The following is an 18788-nucleotide window of genomic DNA, read 5'->3' on the forward strand; positions in this document are numbered from 1 at the left end:
GTTTTCTGCAGCCTGGGAACACTAGATTCAGGTTTTTCTTCCTTCCCAAATTTTACATTCTCTGGCTTTTTCTGCTCAGGTAAGCGTTTGCCTTGTCAAAGTGAGTATTGTGGAAATTGCTTTACCAGTATTAACAGATGGTAGAAAAGAGATTTTAAAAATGCTACATGTAATGGGATATTTGACTGTTCAGGTGATTAATCTGTTAGTAGAATTTGAAAACTTAGGTTTAAATTTTGTGTTGTCAAAAATTTTGTTTATATTATGCCACGTGGCATTATTGGGGGAGGCACAAATGTTTGGGTAAAAGAGACTTCTTGCAGTCTTTGTTTCACCTTGCCTTCTTTAGGAAGCACGGCATTTCCCTCATCCTGTATTCATTCTTACCCAGTGCTCCTCTTAAATTTCTTACTACAGCTCTAGTATATTGCTCAAATTACAGTTATGCCACTAACTGAAAACAAGGTACCCCATATCTGAGAATCCCATTAAATTTAAACAAGTTGCCTTATACTCTTAGGGGAGTTACTAAAAGTAAAATAGCAGACAAACAGGTATGCCTCACTTTAACCATCAGAACTATTGCTTTGCTTACATTCTCTATGATTATAGCACACATTGCCTTGAAATAGTCCATGGTAGGCATGCACACTCCTTGCCAATGAGTAATAATTAAGATAAGATAATTAAGACTTTGTCACAATTAACTTGACAAAATGGGACCCCGTGGACCTCCCCTTTACCCCTGTCAATTAAAATAGTTAATACAGTATAATATAAATTAAAACAGGACTTTCAAGTATTGAGCCCATTGTATAAGCTCTGTTTAGAGAAGGGGTGATTATCCCTGCAGTTTCTTATTGAACAGCCCAGGTTAGCTTGTTATTAAACTTGGAAAGCATGAATGCCTCCTAATGGAAGATTATTGCAACCTTAATTCCATGGTCCCACCCATTAAGGTCCTTATACCAAATATTATTGTAATTACTGACTCCATCTAATTACTAACTGGTATATACTCTGTAGTCATAGACTTCCCTACTATGTTTTGTTTAGTGGCTATTTCAATGCCTCAAAACTTCTCAGTTTGCCTGCATCTGTGAGGGAACACAGTACACCTTTACCTCCCTACCATGGGATATCTCATGTGGCTTGCCATAGCACATAATCTTTGCTGGCAAGATCTTAACTGCATCCAACTTTCTCCAGAAATACAGGTGTGATATTACATTGATGACATTCTTCTCTGCGGAGACTTATTTGACACACACACTCATTCAAGACATACAAACATTTGGCCGAGTGTGGTGGGTCACACCTGTAATCCCAGCACTTTGCGAGGCCGAGGCGGGTGGATCACTGGAGGTCAGGAGTTGTAGACCAGCCTGGCCAACATGGTGAAACCCCGTCTCTACTAAAAATAAAAAAATTTGCTGCGCATGGTGGTGGACAGCTGTGATCCCAGCTACTCAGGAGGCTGAGGCAGGAGAATCACTTGAACCCAGGAGGAGGGGTTTGCAGTGAGCCGAGATTGCACCATTGCACTCCAGCCTGGGTGACAAGAGTGAAACTCTGTCTCAAAAAAAAAAGGCATACAAACATTCACATAGGCCCTCACAATAAAGGGATGGGCCATTGCCCCTCATGTGCAAAAGTAAAATTGTATAATTATCTCCTTTATTATTAGATGTTGAACTTTGACAAAATTATTACCACTTTCTAAGACACTCTTAAGAATAGTTGGATAGTCCTTTAGCATTATAAAATACAGACACCTCAAGCCACAAGCCAATCAACGTCTTGCTTTCTTACTCATCCTTCAACCTAGCACTCGCACTTTGAAATATTTATAGTTAAAATACATTTCCAACAATATGAAACTATCTACACACATTAACTGCAAGACTATTTGAAACTGCAAAATACTGGAAACTACCTAAACTACCAAACGTAGGATATTTATTGATTGAACTATTTTTTCACACATAATGGTGTAATATGTAGCTATAAAAAGTAATGAGGGCCAAGTGCAGTGGCTCATGCCTGCAATCGCAGCATTTTGGAAGGCCGTGGCAGGAGGACTGTTTGAGCACAGGAGTTTGAGACTAGCCTGGGTAAAATAGTGAGAGCCTGGGTAAAATAGTGAGACCCTGTCTCTACAAAAAATAACAATAATAAATTAGCTAGGTATGGTGACGTATGACTGTGGTCCCAGCCACTAGGGAGGCTCAGGTGGGAGGATTGCTTGAGCCCAAGCGGTTGAGGCTGCAGTGTGAGTTCCTTCAGTCACTTGGATTGCAGAGCCTTAGATTGGCTATATCTCTGTACTGGCAGATTTTGACTGTCTCAGTTGACTCAGTGGACTTTTTGTTAGACCTGGACAACAGAAGCAACATGCATCCGGAAATATTAATGGCATCTACTGATGCCTGCTGAAGTCTCTTCATACCACAAACAACAGATCTTCTAAATGAGGGAGAGCAAGTAGGGAGTGATGGAAGAAAGATCTTGTAGAACTGCCAGAGAATGCATTTATTTTCACTGATCTTTGTTCATATGAAGAATCCTTAAGAAACAGTATAAGGAAAGAGAAAGACCTTAAAATATCCCATCCAAATGTGGTACTAAAGTTAAAAACATACACTGACCAGATTTACAACTGGATAAACAGAGGGACAGAACTAAGTGACCTGGTTAAAGGTGTCTCTGTCTCTGCTAACACCTCATTAACTCGATTTGAAACAGTGCATAACAACTTAAAGTTTCATGTGTTACAAAAAATTGTCAGAATCTTGGATATGGGCAACGGAAATGATTGGGTGTCTTTTCAGTGAAGTGTTGGGCATTGTCTAATGGACCTCCGGAAATTGCTTGATTCTGAGTGTGTACTTTTGACCAAATTTTTATTTGTTAAACTGTTCGAGGACTCCACAGGAGAAAAGTTGACTTGTAGATAACTGATAGTAATGCAAATGACGTTAGACCATACCAACTCAAATAAATTTTGTCGAATAGAAATATAATTAATTTCCAGTAGAAAAGATAACCCCACATATTACATTTTACTCTCCTGTACCCCAGATATTACATTTTACTCTCCTGTATAGATTATTATTATTATTTTATTATTATTATTATTTTTGAGACAGAGTTTCTCTCTGTCGCCCAAGCTGGAGTGCAGTGAGGCCATCTTGGCTCACTGCAACCTCTGCCTCCCAGATTCAAGCCATTCTCCTCCCTCAGCCTCCCGAGTAGCTGGGCTGATTCAAACCATTCTCCTGCCTCAGTCTCCTGAGTAGCTGGGATTACCAGCGCGCGCCACCACGCCCGGCTAATTTTTGTATTTTTAGTAGAGACGGTATTTCACCAGTTGGTCAGGCTGGTTTCGAACTCTTGACCTTGTGATCTGCCCGCCTTGGCCTTCCAAAGTGCTGGGATTACAGGCCTGAGCCACCGCGCCCGGCCTGTCCTGTATAGATTATTAATCAGTTTTCCATATATCATTTACCTATTAATTTCCCCAAGAATCCTAAAATACAAATTATCTTAAATTCACAGATGGAAGGAGAGGACAAAATAACCCAAGACATCGCCCAATTTGCAAGTGATGCAGCCTAAATGTAAACTTCACTACCCGCCCCAAAAGTTCAGCCCTTTCTACCTCAAAGTCACTCCCGTGGGAGGCAGGCCTCAAACGATTCTCAACAACTAGCACGCTTGGAACACACTAAGGCAAAGAAAAACGCATTTCTTGCTCCCAACCAAACAAACGAGGAATGAAAATTCCCAGTTAGAGATCCTGGCGTGTTTCTAGAGCCAGCTGAAAACACTTTGAATCCTGGCGCTTTCGGTGATCTCTCTTCCCAGAGAGAAAGTGGCAGTGGACTTCCATCAGATGATCGCTTGCTGCGTGAACCCATTGATAAACCAATACGCGGGAATCCGACTTAAAATGACAAAACCAGGGCCAGGCGCGGTACCTCACGCCTGTAATCCCAGCACTTTGGGAGGCCGAGGTGGGCGGATTCCCTGAGGTTGGGAGTTCGAGACCAGCCTGACCAACATGGAGAAACCCCATCAATACTAAAAATACAAAATTAGCCGGGTGTGGTGGCGCATAGCTGTAATCCCAGCTACTCCGGAGCCTGAGGCAGGAGAATCGCTTGAACCCGGAAGGCGGGAGGGGGAGGTTGCAGTGAGCCGAGATCGCGCCATTGCGCTCCAGCCTGGGCAACAAGAGTGAAACTCCGTCTCAAAAATAATAATAATAATAAATAAATAATAAAAACAAAACCAGGAAGAGCTGCTTTGTAAGACTGGCCTTATTAAGGCCTGAGTCCCTCAATAAGATTGGTATTGTTTAGGTTGTAATCAAAAGCAACTGCTTCGTCTCCCCGTCGGGGAATCGAACCCCGGTCTCCCGCGTGACAGGCGGGGATACTCACCACTATACCAACGAGGAAGACTTAAAAAAAAAAATTGTCAAAAGAAACTCAATTGAAATGGCATTCATACATTGGCTACTGAATTTGTTCTTGGCAGAGAATTCCTAAAAATATGCTAATCTTCATATTAAAAAGTTGTTATAATATTCTGTAAAACAGATTTCCCATGTCGCTTCGAAAATCTGAAAACGGCAGTTCTGCAAAAGATTATGACTTTGCTGAAAATAGTTCTAGGTCATGAATAGCAAAGAAATGTTCATTAATAGTAAGGAGTACAGTAAACTTAAAAAGCTTCCTCTGCTCGAAATATCCTCCTTTCTTCTTCAACTCAAGTTTATTCGTTATAGGCTTACCTCAAGGTCACCGTCCCCCAGGATTTTTTCTCGGACCAATGTGAGTTAGATGCCCTTCCTCTGCTTCTGTTTACCATGATAAAAATCGTACATATATGAATTTCTACATTTTCTTTCATAAAGGAAAGATCTTAAAGTCTAGGTTTTAGATTTTGCAGCGGTGACATTAAATGCGTGTTTATTTTTGCATAGCCGTTTAGTAGTAGAAATCCCATTCCTAGGAATGTGCCTCAGTGAAATTCCAGCTGAGCTCAATAAATGGCTTCACAGAAATAAGATATTCATTGTACCAATTTGATGTAACAGGGAATTAAAGGCAACCTGATGTGCATCAGAAATCTGAGTGTGTACTGAGAGAAAATCAGCAAGTTTTCTAGCAGTGCCATAACATGTCACAGACTGTGTGGCTTAAAACAATAAAAATTTGCTCTCAGTTCTGTTGTCTAGGAGTCTGAAATCAAAGTGTCTGCAGTCACCCTCTCTGAAGGCTCTAGGGAAGAATATTTCCTTGCCTCTTCCTAGCTTCTGGTGGCTCCTGGAAACCTCTAGTGTACCTTGGGTTGTAGTTGCGTAATTCCAATCTCTGTCTCTGTTGTTATGTGGCCTTCTTTTCTCTGTGTCTCTGTATGCCTTCTCTTCTTATAAAGACACGAGTCATTGGATTTAAGCCTCACCCTAATCCAGTATGACCTCATCTTAACTAATTACATCAGCAAAGACCCTATTTTCAAATAAAGTCACATTTTGAGGTTCTGGATGGACACAAACTTGGGGGCAACATTATTTAATCCACTACAACTAAGAATGAAGAAGCGTTATATGCATGAGCTTAATTAACTACACCAAAGTAAACATTAAGAGCTGTAAAATTACTGACTAAAATTAGCTGTAGGTGAGAGTGAAGCGAGGTGGGGAGGAAGAATATGCAATCTTGCATTGTTATTGTTCAAAGTAAGGAAACAAAGAGATTGTCCAAAGAAACACAATAACCAAACCCTTAAATAATAATGTAATGATGAAGATAACTAATAGATTAAAAACTATAAACTTTCAAAAATATCAGAAGAGGTAGAATGACAAAATAGCTTGTTTTCAAAATAGAAACTGAAAACCTAAATAACTGGAAAAATATATCATGTTTACAGAAAAGAAGGCTTAATATCTCAACTATATCATTTCTTCCCAAACTAATCTATTGATTCAGTGTAATTTCAACATAAATTCCAAAAGTGTTTTTCCAAGGACTTGATAAACTTGTTGTAAAATTATATGGAAGTGCATAGGAACTATAATAGCAAGAACACTTACTAAAAATAAGGAGAGAATTGCCAACAAACTTGCAGGACTTATTAGACATTCCAGAAATTCGTATATTAAAACAGGTACTGATATAAAATCTTGAGTTGACAAAATATGAAAAAGAGTTCATTTAAAAAGCCCATACATATATAAACTCTGGTATATCGACAGAGGGTTATGCTAGATCAGAGGAGAGTTGGGGGTATTTAATAAATGAAGCCAGGAATATAATATTCCTATAGAGGGGAAACATGAAATTGAGTAAAGATTAACACCGTGAGCCGGGCGCAGTGGTTCACGCCTGTAATCCCAGCACTCTGGAAGGCCGAGGCGGGTGGATCGCCTGAGGTCTGGAGTTCGAGACCAACTTGGCCAACATAGTGAAACCCCATCTGTACTAAAAATACAAAAAATTAGCTGGGTGTGGTGGCTGGTGCCTGTAACCCCAGCTACTCAGGAGGCTGAGGCAGGAGAATCGCTTGAACCCAGGATGTGGAGGTTGCAGTGAGCCAATATAATGTCGTTTCACTCCATCCTGGGCAACAGGAGAGAAACTCCGTCTAAGAAAGAAAAAAAGATTAACACCATGAAGATCAAGGACATAAATGTCAAAAACAAAATTTACAATTTCTTAGTAGTATTTATACAAATCAATCAGGACCTTGTATACACTAGTTAGGTAGTAAGATTGAGACATTTAATACAATAAATTGGCTACACTAGTGATAGAGAAACTGATATGACAAATGGTACAGAGATTAGCAAGAACGGGAAATCACTAAAGGCCAAAAGCCTCCGCCACCTGGAAGAACCTGAAGCCACAGCAGGCTTACCCGTCAGGCACTTGACACATTAAGATGTAGCAGAAACCCAGGAGGGATGAGCAATACCCTGTTTCCACTTTTCCTTTTTCCCTTTCATCTCCATTCAGTGCCTAACATTGGTTAAGTCCAGCCAGAAGTCAGTTGACAAGGGAGTCTGGGAAACGCAGTTTACAACAACGTCATTGCAGTATAGAGCACAAAAGAGCACGGGTGATGAATAAGTCTGAGCAAAAACAGCTAAGTGAAGTCTACCTCTTTTGCTACTCAACATCCAATCTCAGCATTTTACCAATATGTAACTCACATTTAAAAACTAATGCTTTCTGCACATGAAGAGATCCTTAAACTTCCCCAGAAAAGAGAAGCAAATACCATCACACTTTCTGGAAGAGACAGCATTATTAGACCCTAGGAATTGAAATTATCTGGCTTAAGGTTTAATCGTACTAGTCCTGTCCAGTGAGAGCTAAAGTGAAGGAGAACATGCAGCTGTTCCCATAGAGGGTGCCCAAAGCAGGCAGACAGTGGTGGAAATTATCTGACTTCTTTATTTCTTTTACTCTCCTATCACCCATCAGTGCATTTTATTGACTAAACTGAGCTGCAGATAAATGTGAAGTAGGCTTGGGAAATACAGTCTGAGTTCAGCCCCCTTTGATGTGGGAAAAAGGTGCAGGAGAAGGGTGAAGAAAGAAATTGAGAAGCAAGAGGCAGTGGTTACCACATATATGAGAATATGTATTGGAAGAAGTAAAGATTGGAAACACTGGTTAAACAAGATACAAAAATGCTCCAGGTTTAAGAAAACCTTGATATTTATGAAAGTAATTACAGATTACATTGAAAACACAAGTTACACTGAGAAAGATTAAACTGCATTCAAGTAATTGAATTGCAAGGAATGATTAGATAAGGGGGAAGATAAAAAATGTAGCAAGACTTCCACATGTAAATAAATCAAATATATACACGAAATAATCAAATAGATAAATAAACTGACATTTAGAAGAAAATTCAAATGTACAAATCCAAACATATGTAGATATGTTCAACCTCATTGTGATAAAGGGAATACAAACCATCACTACAATAAGATACTATTAACCTCCACTTGATCAAATTAAAACGAAATGTGCAAAAATAACAGCAGTTGACTATTTGGATATGTAGTAGTATCCCTAATACATTGCCAAGAGAGGCATCCATTTTTACAACCCTGGAAAATGGTTTGTCATTATCTCAAAAAGTTAAACATTTACAAAATGTAACAAATTAACAATTTGTCTTCTAGGAACACACACACACACACACACACACACTCAAAGTACTTATAACTCTGTACCATGCCACATGTGCATAATTGCTCATAGAACTGTTGACAATATTAAATATACCTGGAAACAACTCAGATGCTCATTGGTTGATGTGTGAAAGGCCTGATGCAAAGATTTTTGAAGTCTGCTCTCTGAAATGAGAAAATTTCCCATGGTGTATGCATAATATATGCATGACAATTATTCATGTATTAGCTGTTCTAATCCCACAAAAAATCCTCAATATATTCTAAAATGTAGAAATAGTAGAAATCAACAGTTTCTGACCCTTGAAAATTATAAAATTTTCTTTTAAAAACTAGGGCCGGCCGGACACGGTGGCTCATGCCTGTAATCCCAGAACTTTGGGAGGCCGAGGCAGGTAGATTACCTGAGGTCAGGAATTCGAGACAAGCCTGACCAAAATGGAGAAACCCTGTCTCTACTAAAAAATACAAAAATTGGCCGGGCATGGTGGCTGGTGCCTGTAATCCCAGATACTCGGGAAGCTGAGGCAGGAGAATCGCTTGAACCCGGGAGGTGGAGGTTGCAGTGAACCGAGATCACGCCATTGCACTCCAGCCTGGGCAAGAGAGCAAAACTACATCTCCAAACAAAAAAACAACAACAAAAAACTAGGGCCAAGGGGAAAATATAAACAAAAAGCATAAAATTTCTATACAACAAAGGCAATGAAAATCTTACGTAGCGGACTCCACACGATAACACTAAAGCAGTAATCAAAGGAAAACTTGTAGACTTAATAAAAAGGAAATGGCCGGGCGCGGTGGCTCACGCCTGTAATCCCAGCACTTTGGGAGGCCGAGGCGGGCGGATCACAAGGTCAGGAGATCGAGACCATCCTGGCTAAAACGGTGAAACCCCGTCTGTACTAAAAAAAATACAAAAAACTAGGCGGGCGTGGTGGCGGGTGCCTGTAGTCCCACCTACTCAGGAGGCTGAGGCAGGAGAATGGCGTGAACCCGGGAGGCGGAGCTTGTAGTGAGCCAAGATAGCGCCACTGCACTCCAGCCTGGGCGACAGAGCGAGACTCAGTCTCAAAAAAATAAATAAATAAAAATAAAAAGGAAACAATACTTCTACCAATAAAAAGGAAATAATATTAAAGCCAAGACTCTGTCTCACAGAGTGACTTAGTTTGGGTTCCCAAGAAACAGATTATCTGAGACAGAGATTATGTGCACATAATTTATTAGAGTACACAGAAGAAAATGTAGAAGAATGAGAGAAAAGCAGAATTGGAGAGATGAAAAAGTAAAACTGCAAAGCAGTTACAGCAGAGGCTTCAGCCAAGCCACAGGAGCTCTGGTAGGATGCCCTTCAGAACTGTCCCAAACTGAAGCAAAAATGTGGTCATTGGATACTGTTTGCCCCAGAGAGAGCGTCTAGTCCTGAGAGAGTACAATCTTTGGCAGGGGCGCTGTTCCTTGAGGCGAAATGACACTTTAGCAGTCAACACTCCTTGAAGCTATGAGAATGGAGCTTTGATACTGTGGAGAGGGGTAGCCCTATCAGATATTAAAAATACTCTTCATGCATCTATAATTAAAGCACTATAGCATTCACAAATAAATAGAAAAACAGTCTAGTAATGTAATACAAAGTCCAGAAGTAAACAAAATCACATACGGGTATTTAATATTTGATAAAGCATATATTTCAAGCCATAGGTGCAAAGATGGACTTTTTGACAAGTAGTTCAGGAACAATTTGTTAGCCAATTAGAGCTAAAATGAAATTCAGCCCTCACTCTTTATGCAAGAATAAATTCCAAATGAATCAGTGATCTAAGTGCAAACACTGAAACCTACAAGTATTAAAAAGAGTCATGTGTGAATTCCCTTGTAGCCTGGATATAGAAAGTTTCCTAATTATAACTTAAACTGTAGATATAATAAAAGAAAATTTAATATCTTAAAGTACCTACAAATATGGTAAAAAAAAAAAAATATGATAAACAGACTCTAAACAGAGTTAACAAATGGTGGGAATGGGGGCCGGGAGACTATTTGCAATGTGTATCACAGATAAAGAGTTAATATCCTTAATACGGAAACATTTTTCAACAATTGAAGAAAAAGGCCAAAACTTTATAGTCAAATGGGCAAAAAAAATTAACAGATAATTAATATATATATTTGCACATATGAAAATATGTTTAAATTCTGTAATAAAAAATTGCAAATTGAAACTATATGAAGATACTATTTCTCTGCTATCAGCTTGGTAAAATTTTAAAAAGTATGTCAGTGCATACAGGAACAGGTAGTGTCATTTATTTCTGGTAAGGAAGCACATTGATATCAATATAATCTTTATGAAGGGGAATTTGACTATGTCTAACAAAATTATATATACATTAATCATTTCACCCAAAAATCCCAAGTCTAACAATTTACCCTGAAAATCTACATCCAACAAAATGAAAATATACATCAGCATATTTATTCATTGCAGCATTGCTTGCAATTGCAAAATTTTTTAAACAACCTAAATGCTTAAGCATAAAAGAATGATTAGATTGCTACTTCCACACAATGGAGTACTTATGCAGCTGTACAAAAGATCTCTGTGAACTGACATGGAGAGATTTCTAAGATATATTGCTAAACAAAAAAAGTAAAGCAAATCAGTATCTATATACTGTAAATCAATACATATACTATATATACAATATGTATATATCTATAGATACTATATATACAATATGTATATATCTATAGATACTATATATACAATATGTATATATCTATAGATACTATATATACAATATGTATATATCTATAGATACTATATATACAATATGTATATATCTATAGATACTATATATACAATATGTATATATCTATAGATACTATATATACAATATGTATATATCTATAGATACTATATATACAATATGTATATATCTATAGATACTATATATATAATATGTATATATCTATAGATACTATATATACAATATGTATATATCTATAGATACTATATATATAATATGTATATATCTATAGATACTGTATAGATATCAATATATATACAATATATAAAGCAAATCAATATCTATATACTGTAAATCAATATATATACAATATAGTATAATATCTTTCGTCTGAGAAAGAAGAGGACATTTTAAAAAGTATGTATCACCGGGCGTGGTGGCTCACACCTGTAATCCCAGCACTTTGGGAGGCCGAGGTGGGTGGATTGCGAGGTCAGGAGTTTGAGACCAGCCTCACCAACATGGTGAAACCCTGTCTCTACTAAAAATAGAAAAATTAGCCAGGGCTGGTGGCGCGCGCCTGTAGTCGGGAGGCTGAGACAGGAGAATCGTTTGAACCCGGGCGGCAGAATTTGCAGGAGCTGAGATCGCGCCATTGCACCCCAGCCTGGTCTAAAAATAAATAAATAAACAAATAAATAAATAAATAAGTATGTGTCTGCCTGCTTATTCAAAAGGAGGTGCAGGAAGGATAAAAAAGAAACTGGTAAGATGGATTACCTATAGGGAGTAGATGAGAATGAGTTGAAAAAGCTGGAGAAGGAAAGAAAAAGAAGCAATGAAGGGAAGTGATATTTCTTCGAGTATGTCTCTTTTGCACAGTTCTAACTTTTAAAATGATGTTATGTTTTAAGTATGTACAAAAAATAAAATAGGCCGAACACAGTGGCTCATGCCTGTAATCCCAGCAATTTGGGAGGCCTAGGCGAGCGGATCTCCTGAGGTCAGGAGTTCAAAATTAGCCTGGTCACCATGGTGAAACCCCGTCTCTATTAAAAATACAAAAATTAGCCTGGCATGGTAGCGCTCCTGTAATCCCAGCTACTTGGGAGGCTGAGACAGGAGAACCACTTGAACCTGGGAGGTGGATGTTGCAGGGAGCCAAGATCACGCCATTGCACTCTAGCCTGGGCGACAAGAGTGAAACTCTGTCTCAAAAAAATAAAATAAAAAAAAAAAATAAACAGGGTCAGGGGAAAGAGTCAAAATGGACCTGATTACTTCAAATGAATCACATAACTGAAAAAGAAAGGGCGAGACCTTACAAAATGGATCCAAATGCAGTGTTTGGACTGAATATTGTCAGGCTCAAGACAAAAGAGACATGACAAAAAAAAACTATCAACAACGTTGAACTCTTGGTACCTTTGTTTCACAGTGGCGTTGTTTAGCGTGCTGCCCACAGAAGCCATGCACTAGAAGCCCATGATCAAGGTCATTAACCATAATCCAAATCCCAGGATAATGACAGAAATAATGTAAACACAGAAAATTCTATTTCAAAAAGTGTCTGGAAATGAGTTTTTCAACTGGGAACTGTTGCAAAGTGGTCAAATTTTCTGTGAAAGAAGAGCTGGTCTAAACTCCAAGGAACCACAGAGACAAACTATGCAAAGGTCACTGCTCTTAAAGATTTTGGATTTTAATCAAGACTGCCCAAAGTGCTCCCCCCATGCCTGGATTAATGAGCCATTTCAAGGGAGTTTTAAAATGGTCCATTTCCCAGTCATTCCATCACCAGTTTATTATTTTTATATCATGTCCTTTTCCACTTCTCATGAAATCTTGGGGATACGTTTCAAATAATATTGGGAAAGCATAATTTAGTGAAGAAAGCGATGCATTTGTCTGTTTCGGCCTTTGTGATATTTCCTTCTCCTCACAAAATGTTCCCAAATGGGATGGGATTTAGACCTAACTGAAGTAATATATATGAGTTTCGCCTGAACAGGGACTTGAACCCTGGACCCTCAGATTAAAAGTCTGATGCTCTACCGACTGAGCTATCCAGGCTGTATACGAGGGACTCCAACTCACTCAGAAGTGCTAATAAGGCTCATGATTTCAGTAATTATTAGATTCTTCCAAGCGTTCTGGTCATATACCTGTGCCTCAGCACTGCAGCCGAGCTTTATTATATTAAACATTCATTTAAACCTCAAACTGTTTATTCGTTAAATATAAAATTATTGTGTAGTATTTATTACATGGGAAATGACGAAGAAAATCGGGCTCAGAATAGAGTGGGACCCCTTCGGTAGTGAATAATCCCGCAGCTCATTATCGCGAACAGCAGCCCTTAGAGATCGTAGCTGGCTGGTAAAGGCGGCTTTAGAGCGGACGCCCAGGCTTCTTCATCAGCTTACCAGAAGGTTGGAGGCAGAAGGTACGCATTTCAACAATGACTTCGATAAGTGGGAAGAAACTTCAGAAGTATCAAACATTTGGGTAAAGAAAGATTGTTATGTCACAAGGGAAGTAGTTCAATTCCCGTTGTTTCCTCCGGTGTTTTCCTAGCTCTTTAAGAGATGAAGTTTCCTGGAATCGTAATGCCAGAGCAACACACATGTGACACCCGCGTCTGTCTGGGGAATTACCTTCTTCAAAACACACGTCAAAATTTTGTAATATCTTTTTCCCGGTCGCCCAACCTAGTCTTCATCTTTCGCTCTCTTTTTCTTCACCTCTTCCTCAGTCTTTCACTTCTTCACACCGGTCTCTGCTCCTCTACCGCCTTATTTTTCAGACCTCCCATTTGCAGATTCACTCATTTCTCCGCTTATGCTTCCGTTCTTTGAAAGTGAAGCACTAGGTTTCAGAAAGCACCAGGAAGTTAAAACAGAGTTTACTCCCTCGGTCACTGTAGGTCTTCAGTCATTCATGACAGGTGTTAAAGCACCTCTAACAAGTGCAAGATCCAGTGTTTTGGAGGAAAAAAGCCAGACCCCCTAGCAGAGGATGGTTTCGATCCATCGACCTCTGGGTTATGGGCCCAGCACGCTTCCGCTGCGCCACTCTGCTGTGCCCTTGTGCCTCTGTGCCTTATCTCCAAGTAACTTAAGCATCTCCTAACACCGCTGTCCAGCTGCGTCAATATTTTTTTCTTCCTTATCCATTTATCTTCTCTAGTCTCTGTCTTTCATCCTCGAGTTGTCTCACGTTTCCTTCTCAACATAGTCACCTACAACTCGTCTGCTCCTTTGCAACTTAAGAAAACCGACTGAAATCCTAGGAACTTGATTTTCAAACCGTTAGGCTCTCATACACCGACTTCTAGGGTTGGATTTAGAATTCAGGGCTTGTTCGTTTGTTTGTTTGCTTGCTTTCCGCGCCTTCCATAGTGCACTCACTGTCTGCATTTGGAACACCTTGACTCCTCCGTGTCCCTGGTAAGACAAGGGCACTGTGTGGTCGTGTGGCCCTGTCCTCGGCCGGGTTGGAGGGACTAAGGAGAAACTGAAGATGCAGCGAACGGAAGAGAAGGAAATGCATGTACTTCTGAAAATCGTTGCTCGCGGAATTGAGGGAGACGTGGAGACGACATGCCTACTCAAAGAAGATTCAGTTTTCTGCGTCCCCACCACAATGAAACTTCTTTCACAAAGATCATGATGGGTATTCCTAACTACAAGGAGAGCGTGTGTGTGTTGTCCACTTGGCCTTTGGACACTGGGTCGGAAAACTGAGGCTCAGATCGCTTTCTAGGTGCGTCTGTGGACCCGTTTTTGTCAGTCTTGGTTCTTCCAGCCAAGGAATTGCGCAAAGCTGTTTTAAAGATTCTGTGTATAATTTAAGCTCCCCAATGGGGTGAGCTTCATGGGCCTGAGATCTATGCAGTCGCACAATTTACCACCATCCCCTGAGCACCCCTACACACACACACTCAGCCCTACTCTTGGGGTTTAATGTTTTGTAATGACTCTCTTGAAGTTCTCAATAGTTTTATCCTTAAACTTATGTTTTGTAAGCTATAGCCAACATGACAATGTAGCATGCTTAGGCATGGGGGTCTGTTGGCTCCCAAGAGTTCTGCCCAAGAGTTGGCTCCCAAGAGCTCTGCCTCCCGTGGATGGGTTTTCAGCAACGAATTTGCCCTGCTAACTGACATCCTTCCCCACTCTCTTTCCCGACCCCTCTTCCCCACCTGCCTCCAGCAGTAAAGTCCCCTAGGGGGTCTACAGAAGAGGGATTAAGTTCCTGCAGCCTAATCCCGGGATTTCTGGGGTGTGGCATAATGGCTGTCATTCCCGACACTGGCTGGCAGACTGGCAGCGCCCAGGTGAGTTAGGAGGGTGTCTTGGTGGGAGTGAGCCTGCAGCTCACACCCATATCAGTATATATTCATAATTATAACGCATTGTCTTCCTGCTTTTTGAACAAGGGCTCCCTCATTTTAATTTTTCACTGGGCCTGCAAAATATGTAGTTGGTTCTGCTCCCCAAATTTCAGTGGTGTTTGGTTCTCTTTGCTGGGCTCCCCTCGGTCTTCTTTACTATCTTGTTCTCACACTTGAAAAATCAGACCCTGGGGGCCGGGCGCGGTGGCTCACGTCTGTAATCCCAGCACTTTGTGAGAACGAGGCGGATGGATCGCGAGGTCAGGAGTTCGAGACCAGCCTGACCAATATGGTGAATCCCCGTCTCTACTAAAAATACAAAAAAGTTAGCCAGGCATGGCTGAGATTGCGCATGGCTGTAATTTCAGCTACTAGGGAGGCTGAGGCTGCAGAATTGCTTGAAACCAGGAGGCGGAGTTTGCAGTGAGCCAAGTCACGCCGCTGCACTCCAGCCTGAGCGACAGAGCAAGACTCTGTCTCAAAAAAAAAAAAAAAAAAAAGAAAGAAAGAAAGAAACATCAGACCCTGGATTCTTAAAGATGGAGCTTGGAGTCCTCAAGGGAAGAATTTGGAGGCTTCATTTTGAAACCCCAATGCTTAATACTGCTACAAGTTTCTATTTTTACATTATCTAAATATTATAAAATTCAAGTCAGAAAAGATGCCAAACGATTTAAATTACTAACACATTTAGATAATATATCAACTAATCTCTAATAATTTAATTACTTATCAGACATTTTTTGAACAGTGACAAAGATTCTCTTCATGACCAAACTCTAGTCAGGTTCCTCTGAAGGCTCTTCTCAACAAAAGCCCTGACTTTTGGACTTAAATGTTTGTAGCTCTGCATTGCCCACTTTTAACAATAATCGTGCTAAGTCAGTTTAGCCAGAATCCCTCATCCTCTATTATCTGATCACCCTTCATATCTGATCAGGTTCCTCATCCTCCACCATGCTCCAGTGATGTAATCACCCTGGCCTGCCTTCAAGAATCCTATCCGGCCAGTTTAGCCAGAAACCCCCTTACCTGTGATGTTTCCTTTCAGTAATTTTCCATCCAGTGACCTCATCTCCCCACTCTGATCCTTGGCTATAAATTCCCGCTTTTCCTTGTTGTATGCAAAGTTGAGCCCGGTCTCTCTCACCTACTGCAAAATCCCTCTCTAATAAAGTTTTCGTTACTGTCTTTAACAATTGCCATGAATAATGTTTTCCTTAACACCAACACCATGTGTTTTGCTTTTTATATATAAATAACACATAATTTAATAAATTTGAGCTAAGAAAGATGCCAATGAAAATATTCATATTTTTATAAGTATTTTTTGTTTTTGTTTGTTTGTTTGTTTTTGAGACAGAGTTTTGCTCTTTTTGCCCAGGCTGGAGTGCAGTGGCACAATCTCGGCTCACTTCAACCTCCTCCTCCAAGGTTCAAGCGATTCTCCTGCCTCAGCTTCCTGAGTAGCTGGGATTACAGGTGCCCATGACCACGCCTAGCTAATTTTTGCAGTTTTGATAGAGATGGGGTTTCACCATATTGGCCTGGCTGGTCTCGAACTCCTGACCTCAGGTGATCTGCCTGCCTCGGCTTCTCAAAATGCTGGGATTACAGGCGTGAGCCACCACGCCTGGGCGAGATTTAAAACACTATCTTCGCTGTACATTTTGGTATTCCTTTTTTTTCTTTTCTTTTTATTTTTATTTTGAGTCAGAGTCTGGCTCTGTCACCCAGGCTGGAGTGCAATGGCGTGATCTCAGCTCACTGCAACCTTCGCCTCCCGGGTTCATGCGATTCTCCTGCCTCAGCCTCCTGAGTAGCTGGGATCACAGGCACCAGCCACCACGCCCGGCTAATTTTTTTTTATATTTTTGGTAGAGATGGGGTTTCACCATGTTGGCCAGGCTGGTCTCAAACTCCTGACCTCAGGTGATCCGCCCTTCTAGGCCTCCCAAAGTGCTGGGATTACAGGCGTGAACCACTGCACCTGCCCCATTTTGGCATTCTTGATGTGAAGGAGAAACACAGTTACTTTAATCTTTGTTAGAGGGTAGTGTTAAATATGATTTATACTATATGATAAGGGATTTTCTTTACACTATAAAAATTGGCTTTGATTGTTTATATATAAAATGAAAAACTATATGTATACAAGCAGCAATTAGAATTGTATTCACTTCGTCAGCACATATACACAAATTGGAACTCTACAGAGAAGATTAGCATGGCCCCTGTGCAGGATGACATGCAAATTTGCGAAGCATTCCACATTTTTTTTTTTTTTTAAAAAGGGTAACCAATGATACGGAAATAGCCTAGAACAGTGGTTCTCAAACTTTGCACGTTAGAATCACACTTCAGGATCTTTAAAAATAGAGTCGTACCTTGGTATCTGTAGGAGATTGGTTTAGGATCTCCTACGGATACCAAAATCCATGCAAGCTCAAGTTCCTTATTTAAAAGGAGGTAGTATTTGCTTATTGAAGGGGTGGCCTGCCCCTCCACACCTGTGAGTATATCTCAACAGGCGGGACGAGAGACTGAGAAAAGAAATAACACACAGAGACAAAGTATAGAGAAACAACAGCGGGCCCAGGAGACCGGCACTCAGCATACGGAGGACCTGCACTGGTACCGGTCTCTGAGCTCCCTCAGTCTTTATTGATTATTATTTTCATTATCTCAGCAAAAGGAATGAGGTAGGAGAGCAGGGTGATAATAAGGAGAAGATCAGCAAGAAAACGTGAGCAAAAGAATCTATGTCATAATTAATTTCAAGGGGAGGTTACTATGCCTGGATGTGCACGAAGGCCAGATTTATGTTTCTCTCCACCCAAACATCTCACTGGAGTAAAGAATAACAAGGCAGCACTGCTGCCAACATGTCTCACTTTCCACAATAGGGCGATTTTTCTCCCATCTTAGAATTGAACAAATGTACAATCGGGTTTTATAACGAGACATTCAGTTCCCAGAGGCAGGCAGGAGACAGTGGACTTCCTCTATCTCAACTGCAAGAGGCTTTCCTCTTTTACTAATCCACCGCAGCACAGACCCTTTACGGGTGTCGGGCTGGGGGACGGTCAGGTCTTTCTCATCACATGAGGCCATATTTCAAACTATCACATGGGGAGAAACCTTGGACAATACCCGGCTTTCCAGGGCAGAGGTCCCTGTGGCTTTCCGCAGTGCATTGTGCCCCTGGTTTATCGAGACTAGAGAATGGTGATGACTTTTACCAAGCATACTGCTTGTAAACATTTTGTTAACAAGGCACGTCCTGCACAGCTCTAGATCCCTTAAACCTTGATTCCATATAACACATGTTTTTCTGAGCTCAAGGTTGGGGCAAAGCATCTCAGGGCAAAGCAATTGTTCAGGGTACAGGTCAAAATGGAGTTTCTTATGTCTTCCT

At 40.5% G+C, this 18788-nt stretch overlaps 4 non-coding genes across 4 annotated transcripts; 1 reads left to right on the top strand and 3 right to left on the bottom strand.

Annotated features, from left to right (window-relative positions):
• Window positions 1-4390: 4390 nt before the first annotated feature.
• Window positions 4391-4462, bottom strand: TRNAD-GUC (transfer RNA aspartic acid (anticodon GUC)). Its single transcript has one exon. It is a non-coding gene; the product is annotated as a tRNA-Asp (tRNA).
• Window positions 4463-12974: 8512 nt separating this feature from the next.
• On the bottom strand, window positions 12975-13047 carry TRNAK-UUU (transfer RNA lysine (anticodon UUU)). The gene has a single exon. It is a non-coding gene; the product is annotated as a tRNA-Lys (tRNA).
• A 936-nt stretch (window positions 13048-13983) lies between these two features.
• Window positions 13984-14055, bottom strand: TRNAM-CAU (transfer RNA methionine (anticodon CAU)). Its single transcript has one exon. It is a non-coding gene; the product is annotated as a tRNA-Met (tRNA).
• Window positions 14056-17542: 3487 nt separating this feature from the next.
• On the top strand, window positions 17543-17648 carry LOC115935070 (U6 spliceosomal RNA). Its single transcript, XR_004070785.1, has one exon. It is a non-coding gene; the product is annotated as a U6 spliceosomal RNA (small nuclear RNA).
• Window positions 17649-18788: the final 1140 nt, after the last annotated feature.

This window comes from Gorilla gorilla, chromosome 5 (assembly GCF_029281585.2).
Source record: "Gorilla gorilla gorilla isolate KB3781 chromosome 5, NHGRI_mGorGor1-v2.1_pri, whole genome shotgun sequence".
NCBI lineage: Eukaryota > Metazoa > Chordata > Mammalia > Primates > Hominidae > Gorilla > Gorilla gorilla.